The following is a 17,361-nucleotide window of genomic DNA, read 5'->3' as shown; positions in this document are numbered from 1 at the left end:
TTTTTTAAATAAGAGCCATTGCAGTTTTTAAAAATGATTCTCTTACAGAATGTTTTCATGTTGCAGTGAGGAGGAATTAGAATAGAAAGATTTTCTGTTGCAAAGCCAAGTTGTTCTGTGTCTACAGCAGAAAGAAATGAAATCAAACATCAATGAATTTCAATGGCCAATTTAACTACTGTAATATATTTACATAATGTTTAATAATTTTAAGCTACTAATAGAAAAATATCATTTGGAGATTTGTATTTTGAATTTCAACCTCTCTAAAAGTTAAATTGACACAGAATAAGTACATTTTCCTTAGAAGATAAAATTAATCAGATAGACAAAATTATATATTTGACAAAATATAATTTATTGATTGATCAAGTTACCTGGAATTGTTTCCTGAACATTCGTTTTTCATAAAGTTCTTGACAGTGAACTGGACACTTTATTAAGATAAACTGTATGTCATTTATTGTTTAATTGTTATTATCATTATTTTATTTTAGAGGAAGAGAGCACGAGCGGGGAAGATGGGCAGAAGGAGAGAGAGAGAGAGAGAGAGAGAGAGAGAGAGAGAGAGAGAATCTTAAGCAGGCCCCATACTCAGCATGGAGCCCGACACAGGATTCCATCTTACGAGGATGAAGTCACGACCTGAGCTGAAATCAAGAGTCAGATGGACGGGCAACCGACTGAGCCACCCAGGCGCCCCTGTATGTTGTTCTTTTTTAAAAAAACTGTGTCTTTCTGTTGGTTTGAGTGCTAAGGTGGGTCACTGCTTTACGCTATATTTCTGTCGATGAGGCAACTAAGGCGGATTTATTTTAAAATGTGATGTTTTAAAATGCTTGCAATGCCTCCTTCTGTAGATGAGTATAACGGGCCTTACAACAGTCTGGAAACCGGCTAATATTACAGTGGTAGGTCTGAGCCTGCGTCGTGTAGATCCATGGCCGCGGTTCATCACTGGTATCCTCGTAGTTGTTTGGCAATCAGCTTCCTGGACAAAAAGCCTGGAATTGTAGCATATGCTGATTTCCATGGTGTATACATACCCTCGACCGTGGCTAATTTCAAGATACCAACATGTTCCTGAATGAGGCGTCGCAAGGCAGTGTGTTCACCATTTTGCATCATGTCTAAAGCATGAATCTGTATCTACAGTTTCTGATAAATATATGAGAAAGTACAGAGAAAAGAGAAGCAAGTAAGTCGAAGAACATGGAAAACAGTGAAACATATTAAAATGATTAGGAATCGATGCGTCTCTATTGCCTTCGTTTCAATACAACTCATTTAACTGTGAATTTTTATAATTTAATATTAATAATGGTTTGGTTTAATAACTGGCTCCCTGCATTCCTGGATATTTACCAGTTAGCTCACGTGACTTTTCCAAGCTGGTACAAGCACACAACTAGATCACAAAAGAGTATGATAAGTTGTTTTGGTTGGTTGAAAATGTTTCCAATGTGCCCCCCGCCTTTTTCTGTGGTATACGTGGTGTGTGTGTGTGTGTGTGTGTGTGTGTGAGTGTGTGTGTGTGCTGTGTGTGTGGTAAGTACGTGTGTGTGGTGTGTGTACAAGTGATGGCATGAACTCCAAGCTTATAAATATTTAAATTGCATGCCATTGCACAAAGTTTCTGAAAAATAATTTAATGTTTTTTAACCCATGTACTTTTAAAGTAATAAATACATCCGACTTCATAGTCTTGTCTCCTGGCTTTCTGGAGAATCTCAATCCTGTTTAGTCCAAATAAACGCTTGCTATGATTCAACCCTAGATTTTTCATAGAAAACCTTTTATCAGCTAAATATAATATTTATACCACAGAATTATTGCCACACTGGCATGTACAAGAGAACTCAGTTATGTTTCAGAGTAAATATGCAACCAGACTGTCATTGTTCTGGTTGCACATTAATGCTGTTTCATATCATGAGCTACATTATCTTTCCAGATTCTGTTTTGTTGTGACCATTTTGTGCTGGGTGAAAACATTTACTACACGAGTTGATGGCTGATTTTTGTGGTTAAACGTTCATACTAGGTAAGCTGATCGTAGGGTAGGGGAGGGGAGATACGCATTAGTATCAAAAAAGAAAAGACCTTTGGAGCGATGAAAAAACATCCTTAGAAGAATGAATTATAGCAACAAGGAAAGCCACTCGTCAGTAACACGTCTCAAATACAGGTTACTAGAAAGGACTTTTTGCCAGGATGTAGAGATCGTGTTCGTATACAGCATCTACTATGCTTATATGTCGATGCTTCTAGGTAACTCTCTGTGCACGGTATTGGCACAGCTGAGGGTCACTGAGGAGCTCCGTGTGCCTATACATTATGAATGTGGCCGCTGTTATAAGAGGCATGCAAAGAAGTCTTCGTCATCAGAGATGAGGTTGTCGAGTCGACAAATGTATCAAGCATCGTGTTGAGACTCTGGTAGCAGAATAATAAAGCTGTAAAACCTGCTGCAATCCTCCAACTCTAATTTCACTGTATTGATGTTGGGATGATGATTGCCATCTGGGGAGGCAGTCCTGATGTGCCAGATGGTACAATGAAACTCCATGGCCATGACTAGCATCACCGAAAAGCAGATTGGCAGCCCTCCTGGGATCTGATAGGTGTCCGGAAGGCCTGGAAACCCCAACAGCTGCTCTCTGGTCTGCCATCCTGCTTAAATTCGGAACATTAGAGGTCTATTTCTTCGCGCCTTCAAAGACTGCCTGGATAAAGAGGTAACACAGTGGGAGGAAGGGTGAGAAAGAAAAGGACAAAACTGCCTTGGTTATTCTCAACTAAGAGCAGAGTCGAACTTTCCCTCCAAACCAAAGAGTTGGATGAAAGGGTGCCAAGCGCAACTCTCAACCCACGTGGGATGCTGGATAGAGACCCGATGAATGGTCCAGAATGGACAATGCATTTTAAGTGGCCCCAGGGATAGGCCATGACCATAAAGAGAAGGAAGAAGGACTAGCAGTAGAAACTTTGACAAGGGCTGCTTCTCTATGTAGGACCTGATGAGTTTGACCTCTCTAGAGAGAGGTTATAGTAATTTGTTTAGGAGACCTTTCTTTTCACATCTCCCAAACTATTCAGATTGGAAAACAGATGTTAGAAACTTCTTGACCACAGGATCAAAGCAACACAGGCCGTGCACCCTTTCGCTTAAAATTATGAAACGTCATGGGTGATTTCCACGCGTTCTAGAAAAGAGTGATAAAAAAAATAAAAATAAAGAGAAAAATTACACCGAGAAGCCACTAGGTGGCGAGTGTGCTATGTAGTGTCCAGGTCACCTCGTTAAGGTGTAGCGGTTTCATCTCCTACACCGAGGGATGGTGTCCGATTATTTCGTGGCCAGATAGATGTTTGAAATAGATTTTAGAAGCCAGAGTAAAGTTTCCAACGACTGGAGAGTCACTCGTGTTGTGAATTAGATGTTTTCCCCCAAAAGAAAGCAGCACGAAGAGCTACTTACTAGATCGCACGTGTCATTATACCACCGGTCACTGCTCCATTGCTTTTCATCTGAATTCTCTGTTCTGGTTACTCTTTTAAGTCTATGAAATCTGGAGGTAAAAGCCCCTTCTTGGGCCACAGTTTCTCTCCTGTAGTTTTCCTATGTATTACGCACTGCTAATCAACCAAATAGACCTGAGATTTTTGCCCTTTTCAAGTCTTTGTTCTCTCTCGAGGGTCCTCTTATGGGAAGTACCACATTTTAAGCACTACACGCAGAGGGGTAATAATGGCAGGGTTGGAAGATAAGATCAGCTGACATGGCCAAGTGCACAGCCAAAGTTACTCTGTGATGAAGCTTCTCCCTTAGAAAACCTCTCATTTATGAACCTTTTTGGGGGGATGGGGGGGTAATTAATTTGAGCAACCGATTAGGCAAATTTTAACAGTGATCCTTAGACTTTCCAAAGTACATTTTCTTCCAATTGGACTTAACAAGAAGTATTTTCTTTCTGTCTCACAATGAACTCTAATGAATCTTATATCCTTTATTTTTTTCTTTTTTGATGTATTATTATTCCATAACAGAACAAGGAGAAAAACAACACAATCCTTATCTAATAGTGCTGAAATATCGTTTCTGATTTGTCAATTACCATATTAATCTTGAATTAAGTGGTTTATACCCTTTCTAAAGTTCACTAAGATTTTGCACATGGTGATTTCTGATGACTTTCATGTGTTACAAAATATTACAGAAGAGTCAAAACGTAAGGACAAAGTTCATTTGGAAAATCAATGTACAAAACACCCACAATCGGACATGGGTCAATTATTAAATTCAAATTATGTCCACATAAATTTCATGAACAATGAATAGATACACAAGAGAATTTTTAGTCTTAATTCTGTTCCCCTAAATTGCCACTTCTTCCTTGTAAGTGCTCTGAAATACTGGCCTTTCCTCCTTTGACAACACCTTCAATTTCACAAGGATCTTGACAGATTCTGTCAATTAGAAAGCAATGTGATAATCCACATTAACTTATTAATAACTCACAAACTATTTTATCCTCAGGAGGATTGCCTTAGGGATAAAGAAATAGCCCAAATGAGGGATTTTCAGGGAGAGTATCTCAGGCAACAGAGTATTTTTCCACATCCCAGTATCATTCATGGTGGTAGGCCAGCCAGCCAAGACGTATTCTCCGAATGTTCTTCTTAACAGGAGGCTTAGACCAGTGTGCAGAGAGAAAGTCAGCCAGTCAGAACCGCAGCTCTATCACTTGGTGGAGTGGTTGTGCACATGGCCCTTAACCTCTCTGACCTCTGCTTCCTACTCTATTAAAAGATAGATGGCGCTGGTGAGGCAGTAACTGATACATAGGATTGGTGGGGGGTTAAACGAGGCAATACCTACATTTAATGCAACAAAGTTCTGAAGCAATAGTTGAATTATTAGTTGCGTTATTTTGCTAGTATGATGGATCAAATAAATTTCCAAGAGGCAGGCTTATCACCTTGTAATTGAAGCTTACTAATTGTTTTCAAGGGAAACACATTTAAAACACTTTTACGGGTCTCCTGGGCAGCTCAGTTGGTTGAGCGTCCAACTCTTGATTTTGGCTTTGGTCATAATCCCAGGGTTGTGGGACTGAGCCCTGTGAAGGGATCTGCTCCATGCTAAAGATTCATTCTCCCTCTCCCTTTGCCCCTCCCTCACTCATGGGCACGCACTCTCTCAAAATAAAATAATAGATATTGTGAAAACATAATCATTTAACAAATAGGATTTATTAGAGGGTAAACACACATCCAGAAACACATTCTAGAAACAAAGAACTATAGCCAACAAAATCATCATTAAATTCATTACCTAATATAAGTGCATTTAGTGATTATAGATTTTATAATGCTTGAGATTTATTCAGATTTGCCTTTCTAGGAACATAAAAGAGAATTTTTTTCTCTTGAAATCTAGCAACAGTCTACTAATGAATGGTCCTTAAAAATGAAGCAAAATGTCATGTTTTGTTCTAAAAATTCGTTCAATGGTATTTTCATATTTTAATAATATTTTACTTAAAAAATCACAAGTTATTATGGAAATGTTAAAAAACATGTAGTCATAGACGTTATGGGTCACTAAACGGTACACCTGAAACTAATAATATACTGTATGTTAACTAACTTGAATTTAAATAAAAACTTTTAAAAGACCCATGTAGTTCAAATATCCTTAAAATATTAACTTGGCTTATTGAACTTTATATTTTCATTAAAGTTTTTTTTTTTACTGAAACATTTATGATTGTTATGCTGAAATTTTATCTGGTAGACATGTTGAGAATTAAAAATAAAAAACTTTGATTTGTATACCTCATCCCTTGGCTTCTGTATCTACTCCACTTTTCTAGGACCTGTTTAAACATTTGCTTGCCTTTATGTTTCCCCCTAGTGATATCAATATTATATGTCATGTGATGCCCATGATTAATTACATGCATCACTGTAATCTAGACGTATATCCATCTGGCCATAGCAAAATGAAAACCATATGAAATGCCAATATCCATAATAAAATACCTAAAACATTTATAGACACGCACCCAAATACACACGTGGTTAGTGCAGTGGGAAGTGATATGATATGATTCTTGGGCAGTGATATCTGGCTCATATAGTTAGAGAAGGAGCAAACATCAGTGTTCTAAGAGAAAAGAGTGAAGGGAAGACAATGGGCCAAGACAAAAAATCTTCCATTTCTGATAGCTTTTAGAATCTTATTTCCAGGCTTCCTGAAACTGGCTATATTTCCCTTTCCCTTACATTTCATGAACACTCAATATAACCCAGTAGTATATTTGTCTATTTTTGTTTCGGCTAACTTCAGTAGGTTTCTTATATATGTATACAAGCAAGCCATACTTCTTAGGAATATTTTGTGACATTAGAAATACATAGTATCTCTAAAATAAACAATTATAAATGTGTATTTCACTAAGCTCATGGTATGCCAGGACCCCTTAAAAATGATGTTACTACATGACTAAAGTACTGAAAATAAATTTTCGTAGGCACCACAATTATATAGATACAACTCCCCTTTTTCCCCTATGTAATTATATACTTTAGTAGTACAAATCATTGCTGAAAGAATTATTTAATGAATAAAAATCAAGCTAGTCCAAAGCTACTAGTTGTTTCAGATCTTCCTGTAGAATTAGGTAGTTATTTTTTCATCAACATATATTAGCTTTTACTAAATCCATATCAGAATAAATAAAGATTTATGGAAAGCTGATGCTTACTGTAACTTCTTAATTGAAAGATGATTTTACTGGTCACACTGAACATTGAAATTCATGCAAAAAAATTGTTATAGGTAAAGGGTAAAAATCAGAACTATCATTAAATAATAATTTTTTGCATGATTCCTGAAAAGGAAGAGGAATGGATTCATTTTCACCTAGGGAATGCAGCCAATGTTTTTGGAATCAAATAGTTTTTGTAACAAAACAGGGGAAAGAAACACCAACATAATCTTGGATATATTAAAGATAGGAACAATTTGTAGATCATGAGACCATAATGTACCTAAGAACTCAGTAATAATACGTTCATTTTTTTGTTTTTCAAATTTTCCCAAACTAGGTTTGGAAATTTTTCAAGTTAATTTCATGTTTTTAAATTGTTGGAGTAAACATTTGAGCATTTACTTATCAAATTACTTACAGAGATGATTTTCTTCTATGGTTAAACTGTGACTTTGGGTCTGTTAGCCATCTGAATGTCTTCTTTGGAAAAATGTCTATTCATGTCTTCTGCCTATTGTTAAACGGTATTATTTGTGTTTTGGGTGTTGAGTTTTATAAATTCTTTATATATTTTGGATACTAATCCTTTATCAGATACGTCATTTGCGAATATCTTCTCCCATTCTGAAGATGGCCTTTTAGTTTTGTTGATTGTTTTCTTCTCAGAGTCACTCATAATCAGGGAAGAAAACAGGATGGAGGGCCTCCAAAAGTTAAAGACAGAACTACCTTTCCATCCAGTAATTGCACTACTAGGTATTTACCCAAAGGATACAAAAACGCGGATTTGAAGGCATACATGCACCCTGGTGTTTATAGCAGCCTTATCAACAATAGCCAAAATATGGAAAGAGCCCAAATGTCCATGACTGATGAATGGATAAAGAAGATGTGGTATACAAATACAATGGAATACTTCTCAGCCATAAAGAAAAATGAAATCTTGCATTTGCAAAAACATGGATGGGGCTGCACTGTATTGTGCTAAGTGAAATAAGTCAGACAGAGAAAGACAAATACCCTAAGAGTGAAATCATATGTGGAGTTTAAGAAACAAAACAGGTGAAAATAGTGGAAGAAAAAGAGAGAGGGGCAAACCATAAAACAGACTCTTAACTATGGAGAACTGAGGATTCCTGGAGGGGAGGGATTGGGTGGGGGATGGGCCAAATGGGTGATGGGCATTAAAAAGGGCACTTGTGGTGAGCACTGGGTGTTGCATGTAAGTGATGAACCACTAAATTCTACTCCTGAGACTAATATTACATTGAATGTTAATTAACTAGAATTTAAATAAAAACTTGCAAAAAGAAAAAAAAAAAACAAGGAAAAAACCCAAACAACTCTGTGACTCTGGGGAAAAAATGCTGCTACACAAGTATCTCTGAACATTAAATAAGAAAATACATTCATGTAAAATGGTACAAAGGGTGGCTAAAGCCATACGAAGTTGCCATCTTTTGTAGGTAAAAATGGCAAGGTCATATTGTTCAACGTAAGAATCATTTATATATATAAATCATATATATATGATTTATCATCTTGTATGGATACAGACAAGATCTGGAAGTCAATTTGAAAAAAACAAACACGGATATGCTTCACATGTAGAAGCATCAATGATTTAGAAAACTATTTTCAGTATTTCTTTAACTTTATGGATATGTTATATATACCTCCTGTAAGTATATATTTTGGGGCCCCTGGGTGACTCAGTTGGTTGAACTTCCGGCTTTGGCTCAGGTCATGATCTCTCAGTTCAACAGTTCGAGTCCCACGAGGGGCTCTCTGCTGTCATGGCAGAGCCCATGTTGGATCCTCTGTCCCCCCCTCTCTCTGCCCCTCTCCTGCTCACACTCTTTCTCTCAAAAATAAATAAAACATTTAAAAAATAACCTCTTTAAAATTTTTTTAATGTCTTTTTTTATTTTTGAGAGAGAGAGAGACACAGAGTGCCTGTGGGGGAGGGGCGGAGAAAGAGGGAGACACAGAATGTGAAGCAGCCTCCAGGTTCCAAGCTGTCAGCACAGAGGCCGACCAGGGGGGTGGGGCTCGAACTCACCAACCAGTAAGGTCATGACCTGAGCCGAAGTCAGGTGCTTAACCGACTGAGCCACCCAGGCACCCCTAAAAAAATAACTTCTAAATAAGTATTTATTTTCGTTGAAACTTTTGATAACTTCTGCTCAATCATCATTCTAAAAGACTTCTTCCGGTTATTTGATAATCTGCTGTTATGAAACTGACTTAAAGTCTCCGAGTCAGAATATGGTAACTTTGATATGTAATAGACTGTGTGCTTGTACAACATTATTTTTATGGAATCTAGATTATCTTATGAAGCACAAACTTAAAATCGCAGGTAGGAGATTCAGAAATTTGTTAATCCGTATTTATTTAAACGAGTGCTGATTTGTTTTTTAAGTTCTAGCAGACAAACCCCTTTAGAGGCGAAGGACATTTCATCAGTTTGTTATTACAGAGATGTTACATCTGGTATAAATGATTATTAGTGGTTGGCAGAAATGCATTATTAATTTGGTGGATCGTACTTCTCAATATTCATTATCCATGGCAGGGTTTTTCAGATCAGTTCTCATTAATCACCAGCCCTAGGCCAGTATGCTAATTTGAAGTCTACACAAGCATTAGTAAATATTTGTTCCTTGGCAATACAATGATAAAACTATGAACGAGTGTATATCATGTCCAAGGACTGTTGCTATAAAGGGCCATATATTGAATAACCCTGGCCAGCTTGAAAAGTCTTTGTTTTTCCATAGAGCCCATAATACCCTTAGTAGCTGGGAAGTCACACGTTAGATTATTAACCTGAACCAGAGCGGTCTCCTGAGTGTCTTGCTTGTACATTGCCCTCCTTCTGGCTTACCGCTTTTATAGTCCAACAGTGTTATTCGGTTAATTCTCAAGGAATCAACAATTTGAAATATGCAATATAATGAACCATAAATGAGCCAGGGTCTCTGTTAAGGAAGAACCACTCTTAATTATAAGGATATGTACAGGTCTGTTATGAATGAAGACGTTAGATTCAGGTGTTGTTACTCAATGTCATTAAACTATTGAAATGACGAAATTACCAGGATCCAAATCCTTAATGCCACCAAGAACCAGTGCTCTTTAATCCCTAGAGTTGTCTCACAAATTAATGAAATTTCCTTGGGATTTGGTGATTTTTTTTGACATGAAAGTCCTGTCGTGGAAACCGAGTGACATTTGTTTGGGTTGTTACAGAAAGGATTCTTTCCGTAGATGAGAGGTTGGACCAGTCCCTGAAATCTCTCAGATTCTGAGATTAATGAGTCCAGGGATTTGTGAAGACACTGTAATCAGTTTGCTGTGATCACAAATGTTATACAAGCAGAATTCCATCTCAGGCTCATAAAAGTTTTAGCTTCCTTGTAATGGAGATCTAGTTGATAGGATTAACTATACTCTGTGCAAAAAATGACAACTGACCTGAGGATAAGCTATTACAGACCAATGTCTCCTGCATTTCCTACACACAAATTAGAATACATTGTAACTTGCTATCCATACTTATGACAAAACGCATTGAAAACCGGTATGGATCCCTTTTATAAGAGTACTCTTAATTTCAAATAGTATGTTTGTTGAACTGTACCTCAATCTCATTTTATTGAACTGTACCTCCATCTTATTTTAAAACTTAAGAGTAAACATAGGCATGTTTAAGACCTTTTGTAGTTAGGAGTTAACACTCTGTAAGATAATCAGCCATAATAAATATTTAAGAGTACTAATGGAATTAGAATTATCGTCAGAATAAAATATTTCATCCTGTTTATTGTTATCGCACAAAGATTCTGGGTGGATTTTTCACTAAATTTAGAGGGGCCATTGAAGACAGTCTCCGACCGCACACAGGCTATGTGACATGTGCCAAATTCACTTTTGGGGACCCTGGAGTCATTCTCTCCAGCAGTTAAAGTAGATCTTCAGAAAACTGTCCACTTACCTGACCATCAGGAGAGACATTTGATGTATTAAAGTACTACACAAAATCATTGTCGTTTGAAATATTAGCCCCAAATAATCAACCACAAAAGCACACGCTCTAAATTGGGAACAGTGTTTTGCCATTGAGGTGTTTTTCGGATGACAACATTTATGCATAATGCATAGCTGGGGAGTAGTAGGAAGAGGAAAAGAGTACACAGGGATTTTAAATTTAAAATTGATGAATGGTTCTAAACAATGAGGAGGAGACCAGTTAGCAGTGAGTAAATGGAGTTCACTTTCCTATAAACCACTTAAGGTCAAAAATCACATTGCTGCGGCCACAGTTTGGCAACGTCCCTGTCGTGTAGATGTTTGTTTACTACGTAGGATACTTGAGAGAGCAACTGTTTTATACCGCAAGAATGCCATTTTGTCTCCTAGAAAGGTTAGCTATTTAATCATGAAAGCAAGCTTATCCTGAAGGTTTTGAAAGTTCCATTTTCAAGGGCCTATACTTGTGTATTAAGAGAATATGACTTATATGAGGATATTATTTCTAAAAATCATTTTCGGTGCCAGAGTTTACACATTAATAGCAAGAGAAGTATTTCTGGAACCCACTGGAAGGCTGTGTATATGCAAACTCAACAATTAATTTTAAGATAATAACTCAATTGCCCACCAAGTGAGTAAGTCCAGTTTAAGAGGCTCGCACATATACGCAGAGGTTAACATTGCTGAGTAGGAGATGACTAACAACTTAAAGTATTTAGAGGAAAGGTCAGCCTAAGGAATTTCCTTGAAATACTTTAAATGTCGTACAGGCACTTTACTTGCATGTACCTAGCTGAAAATGGGAAGCCAGCTATTATGATAGTCCCCCTGCCACTTCCACTCTTGCCAATATTCTCTCTCCTCTCCATGTTTCTCTTGATTTCCATATGGCACAGTAGGTTAATCGCCAAAGCAGATTCATGGGAATCAAACAATGACCCAGCACCAATCTTAATGAATGATTCAGATGACACCAGTAGACATCAAGTACAGCTAAGACAGTCTTTTCCAGAAGACAGAAGCCATCAGACAACATCCAGAAGTGTCCCATTTCTTCTTTGTTAGGACATTTTTGTTCCCAGAGAGATCCACTTAAATTGGGGGGGAAATATCTATTATATACACCATGTATTACCTAACTTACTAACCCCATTTCTCCAAGAAACCCTGCCTGTTAATGTTTAACATTGCAATCTAGGCTCTCTAGATATACCTTGATATGACCATTTGCTACCCAGGAACTTCCCTTTTCTATATCAATATTGTATCATGTTAATAAGCGAGGGTGAGTGAAGGCCAGTAGCATATATATGAAGGAGATCTTGCATGGGTTTCTCATTCCCCTGAACTTTCCCAACAGGAAGGAAACTAGCCACGGGTCCTCTCCTTTCCAAGTTGCCAAAAAGTCAATTTCCGTAAGTCGATGTATCCATTTTCCTTTGTATTCCCAAAGGTACGGCAGTAGTATATTCTTTTCTGGAAATACTGTTCTTATGGCAGTTGATAAGAACTTTATCAACGTTGGCTTTTCAAACTATAAACTCTTCGAAAAGAGAGACGGTGGAATGAACATAATATGGAGCTCCAGTTGAACCTGAGTTTGAGTTTGAATTTCATAGTCTACTTGCTTTATAGCAGCGGGCGCATCGCTTACTTTTTCTGAGAAGTGATTTCCTCATATGAAACAAGTCAAAAGAGCATCACAGTTTTTAGGGTTTTTATGTGGATTATGAGATACGACGCATGTGAGGGGTGCTGGCAAAGTGTCCAATGTGTAGTCTGTGCTCAATACATACTTCCTTTCTTTGCCTTTTTGTGAAGTTAATCGGACCTCAGGTTTTTCCTCTCTGATCAGTGACGTTGCACATTTTCTTTGTTCTTGTTTCAACCGCTTGAATACTTCCTTCCTATCTCCTTTGCTAATGCTCTTTTCTTTCTCTGTTACCTTAAATCTGGACGTGAAATTTTCAAAGTGTGTGCATAACCATTTTACTTTCTTATTCCACGGTTTTAGACTCCTGAGTAGACGCTAAATATTTTATTGTGAAACCACGCTCACAATACGAAATAGAACGTAAGGCTCAAACCGCATCTGACTCAAAGATACAGTGTTTAAATAAAAAAGAAAGTAATCTGGGACTCAGATATCTCTGCTCATACGTTCAACTCCCATCCTGATTGTGGGAGATTTATATTTCCAATTTTATTTACTACTTTATCATTTGAAAAGTTTATACATTTTTCAAAATCCAAGGGCCAGAGGGGAGGCGGGTGGGAGGATGTGTGAAATAGATAAAGGGGATTAAGAGTACACTTATCTTGACATGCACTGAAAAATGTATAGACTATATTGTACACCTGAAGTTAATGTACGTTAATTACACTTGACTTAAAAAAAAGGACAAATATTTCTCATGTAATTTTGCTTCCTCATTTTTTCTTTGATTCAAAAGGATTTGTGTAAATACTATATGCCTGGTTCTGTGTTGGGTGTTTCGTGTGACATTAAACAAAAAGATCATGTTTCCTACATGCAGGGAGTGAGTAGATTAAAGCCGCAGAAAGGTCTTAGTCAAATAGTTGCCTGAAATATAACTGCAACTATAACACACAATGCAGAGGAAAGAAAGGAATGTTCGAGTTCACTTTTCAAGAGACCGTGAGCTAGTCAGTTGCCACACTGAGCAAGTGAACTTTGAGTCGACATGAGCAAGTTACCTATGAGGCAGAGGTTGAGAGGAGAGGGAATCCGAAAAACAGTCCCAGATTCCTGGGGCAAGTTTGTACTTTACTGTTGTTCCTCAGGACCAGTACACCCTCTTCTCTTGTCTTCCACGTAAGAATCAGCTGGTTGTTAGAAAGGAGCAAGAGGCTGCCAAGAAACCCAGAAGGCATGGGTTTATCAACACGACCCCTAACTGGCCAGGTTAAGAAGTAGATGTAACAGTCAGATCGTCAATGATATGCTTACTTGACATTGCTTTTTTTTTTTTTTTCCTTTTTAATTCATTCTTTTATTTTGAGAGAGACAGAGACAGCTCGAGTTGGGGAGGGGCAGAGAGAGAGGGAGAGAGAGAATCCCAAGCAGGCTCTGCGCTGCCAGAGCAGAGCCCCACGTGGGGCTCGAACCCACGAAGCCCTGAGATCATGATCTGAGCAGAAACCAGGAGTCCAACGCTTAACAGACTCAGCCACCCAGGCGCCCCTGGCTCTGCTTTTATATTTGTGACATCTGCAGCTTACTTCCACATTTTGTCCTTGCTCCCTCCATCCTCCTATTTATTTCCTAGGGTGGGTTAAAAGTACACTGATAAAAACCAGTCCTAGTTTGGTGTCACCTCGTTCTTGCTACAGTATGCCTTTCAGGACCAGAGGTCTAATATCTTCATGCCTATTTTATTTCCATGAAAATAACGTTCTTAGATTCCTTGTATATATACCATGTGTGCAATATAATAAAAGTTCACAATCTTTTATCATATTATTCACTGGCAGGGTAGTTTCTCATAATTGCATACATATGGTATTACTGAACGATGAGAATTTTTCTTTTATCTTAGAAAATAAAAACCTTAATTTTTTTTTTCTGTCAGATCATACAGACACCCTGTCAAATTTAACCCTCAAAGAGTCTGCGGATCCGCATATTTGGCGGTGTTAACGGAAGTTCCTACCTTTGTTCAGGTGCTGCCTTGATCTGGAATCCTCTCCACCATGATTTCCCTTAATCTAATGTAGTGATCTCGACTCAGTTCTATTGATAACAAGCTTTCAAAGATGATATTGTTGGCTGGCCCACTTAAAGGCTTTCAAAAAGACTAAAGTCATTAGCAAGCCAGCTATGATCATTTAATCTCTGTTACAGTCCAGTAATGCCTCTGAGTCTGTAAACTTGTCCTCCTACGTGCCATGATGCAAGGGGAGCAGGACAGTTGACCGCCTCCATTGTGGGTTCTCAGTCAGTCCTGAGACAAAGCCTGGTAAGTTGCCACCAGTCTTACCAGAATATACCTTTTGGGAGGAATCCTAGCAGTTAGCGGCTGTTTTCTTCTTGTGAAGACAGCTGTTCGCCGCCTTCTCTGTCCGCCGAACAAGCGCCCAACCTCACAGGACACCACGAGTTCTCTCTCTTGCAGGCAGTAGGGTGTCCTTCCCTCTGTCCCTTGTTATACTTTGCTCCAATCAGTTCAAATGTGTCTCTTGCCCCTCCCTCCTCAGCTGTGACTGCAACCATGTAGCTCTTTAATTATTGCACAGATGCAGTTTATACATCCATCAGACCATAAGGATTGTATCCCAGCTTGACACCTGGGAGCCCAGTCGGCTCTCTTATCAAGGTTTCCCTCAAGTCACAGAACGTTCTGGGGTCTTATGCTCTCCTCTACATCCCCATAATTCTTTCCTTTGCTACCACTTAAGGTTCATTTGCTCTATTCTAGTTTGTTTTGCCACTGTCAAGTCAGGGAATATTTCTTGCACTTTTAGCACAGAGCCAGGCTTCTGAGAAATGTCAAATTAAGATATTTCAGCTCATTATGGCTTCATATTCCCCTTTCCCTTACTCTATTAGAGCATAAAGGGTGTTGACATTTTATTCTCTTGATTAATCCCACATAGTTACAATTACAAGAGTATTTTAGAAAGAGTTGGAGTAGAAATAAGCATTTGATATTTAAAGCCTGGAAACAATAAAACCCTTTGATATACACAGAGCGCAAGAGGGATATTTCATGGGCTCCATCCTTTTAAAATTTTTTCACCACGTGATATATTTTCTTGTATTTAAATACTTTGTAAAACCATATTAGCTTCTGCAAAAACAAAACAAACCCCCCCACACACCTGTCCAATTAACAGTTTTTTCTGGCCATGTCGTCAATGACCGAAACTTATCTAATTAACAATCAACAAGTATGTAGACAAATATGTGTTTAAAATCTGTTAGCTCTGAGAACATGTTCTATAGGGTATAGAGGATATGAGAGATTCTGTTGTAAACATTGTCCTTATCTCAAAGAACAATGTAACATAGCGTGGAGAAGAAAGATAGAAAGATTTAAAAAAAATTAAATGACTGGGGTGCCTGGGTGGCTCAGGTCATGATCTCTGGTTTGTGAGTTTGATCCCCATTCTGGGCTCTGTGCTGACAGCTCAGAGCCTGGAGCCTGCTTCAGATTCTGTGTCTCCCTCTCTCTCTGCCCTTCCCCCACTTGTGTGCTCTCGCTCGCTCTCTCTGTCTCAAATGAACGTTACAAAAAAGGAAGATTAAGAGTCCACTTATCATGATGAGCGCTGAGCAATGTATAGAATTGTTGAATCACTATATTGCACACCTGAAACTAATATAATACTGTGTGTTAACTATACTGGAAATAAGGCAAAAAAAATTAATTAAAAAAATAAAGGAAAGGAGGTATCATGGTAAGTTGCACTTACCTGGAAAGTTTCAAGGAAAAGGAAGCTCCCGAAATATATCAGAGAAGGCTAGGCTTCAGAGGCATGAAGAAAAAAATACAAACTGACAATAATGTAGAAAAGATGAATTCATGAAACACGATGAGAACACTTTGGAGAAGAGCTGTAGGGAGACGCCAAGGTTAGAGAGATTATTTAGACGCTATAATATGAAGCTAAAGAATTTGAACGTATTCTTCTGCCTTCTTTGCCAAAGGAAGTGTTTTCTTTCCTGCTGTAGTCTGATTACTTACCAGAAGTTTCATATTCTTAGGGGCGCGTTAGAACTCGTGACTTTTAATAGTTTTATGTTTATTTATTTAGTTAGTTTTTAAAGTGTATTTGTTTACTTTTGAAAGAGAAGGGGAGAGAGAGAGAGAGAGAGAGAGAGAGAGAATGCCTGTGAGAGGGAGACAAAGAATCCGAAGCAGGTTCCAGGTTCTGGGCGGGGTCAGCACAGAGCCTGACTCGGGGCTCGAACTCAAAAACTGCCAGATGATGACCTGAGCCAAAGTCGGATGCTTAACCGATTGAGCCACCCAGGCGCCCCATCTTTTAATAGTTTTAAAGTGAAATATCAGATCATTGTAGTTCCACGAGTGGATCACGCATTCACAGAATATTGGGAGTTGTCTCTTTTTGTCTCTGTGTACTGCTTGATTATTTTGTTTGAGTAGAGGGCAGACTGGAGTAACGAGAAGCCTAAAGGATTTGAAACCCCTTTTTCATCATGTCTGTATTATAATGTTACCAGCTGGCTTCTGCCTTGTATAACTTGTTCCTCCCTGTAACATTGCATAATACGGTGTGCTACCCTATGCTGTGAGATACTTCGATTTGGATGAATGATGAGTTGTATATACAACGTTGGAGGAAAATATAAAACTGATAAGCCATTCGTCTGATATCTGTTCAGAGTTCCAATTCCATTCATATCTATTAAGATTCAGTTTCTCTTTTCTTTTTGCAAGAAAAAGAAAAGTACAATTTATTTGTAAAAGTATACTTCAAAAAATTGTGCTTCAAAGTTTGTACACATAGCTTTGACGGGAGAGATTACTAATTAACCTGAACCGTTACATTACAATGT

General features: G+C 38.1%; 1 long non-coding RNA gene across 2 annotated transcripts in view; it reads right to left on the bottom strand.

The window, feature by feature from the left end:
• The window catches only part of LOC132675339 (uncharacterized), a 36,324-nt gene extending 19,681 nt beyond the window's left edge, over positions 1-16,643 (bottom strand). For both annotated transcript variants that reach the window (XR_009608750.3, XR_009608752.3), the window contains exons 1-2: positions 16,526-16,643; positions 16,254-16,395 (exon numbers count right to left, since the gene is read on the bottom strand). This is a non-coding gene — a long non-coding RNA (uncharacterized LOC132675339). The remainder of the gene's footprint in view (positions 1-16,253; positions 16,396-16,525) is intronic.
• Positions 16,644-17,361: the final 718 nt, after the last annotated feature.

Source organism: Panthera onca, chromosome A2, assembly GCF_046562875.1.
Source record: "Panthera onca isolate mPanOnc1 chromosome A2, mPanOnc1 haplotype 2, whole genome shotgun sequence".
Classification (NCBI taxonomy): Eukaryota; Metazoa; Chordata; class Mammalia; order Carnivora; family Felidae; genus Panthera; species Panthera onca.
The sequence above is the reverse complement of the archived record's forward strand: the minus strand, read 5'-3'. Positions and strand labels throughout refer to the sequence as shown.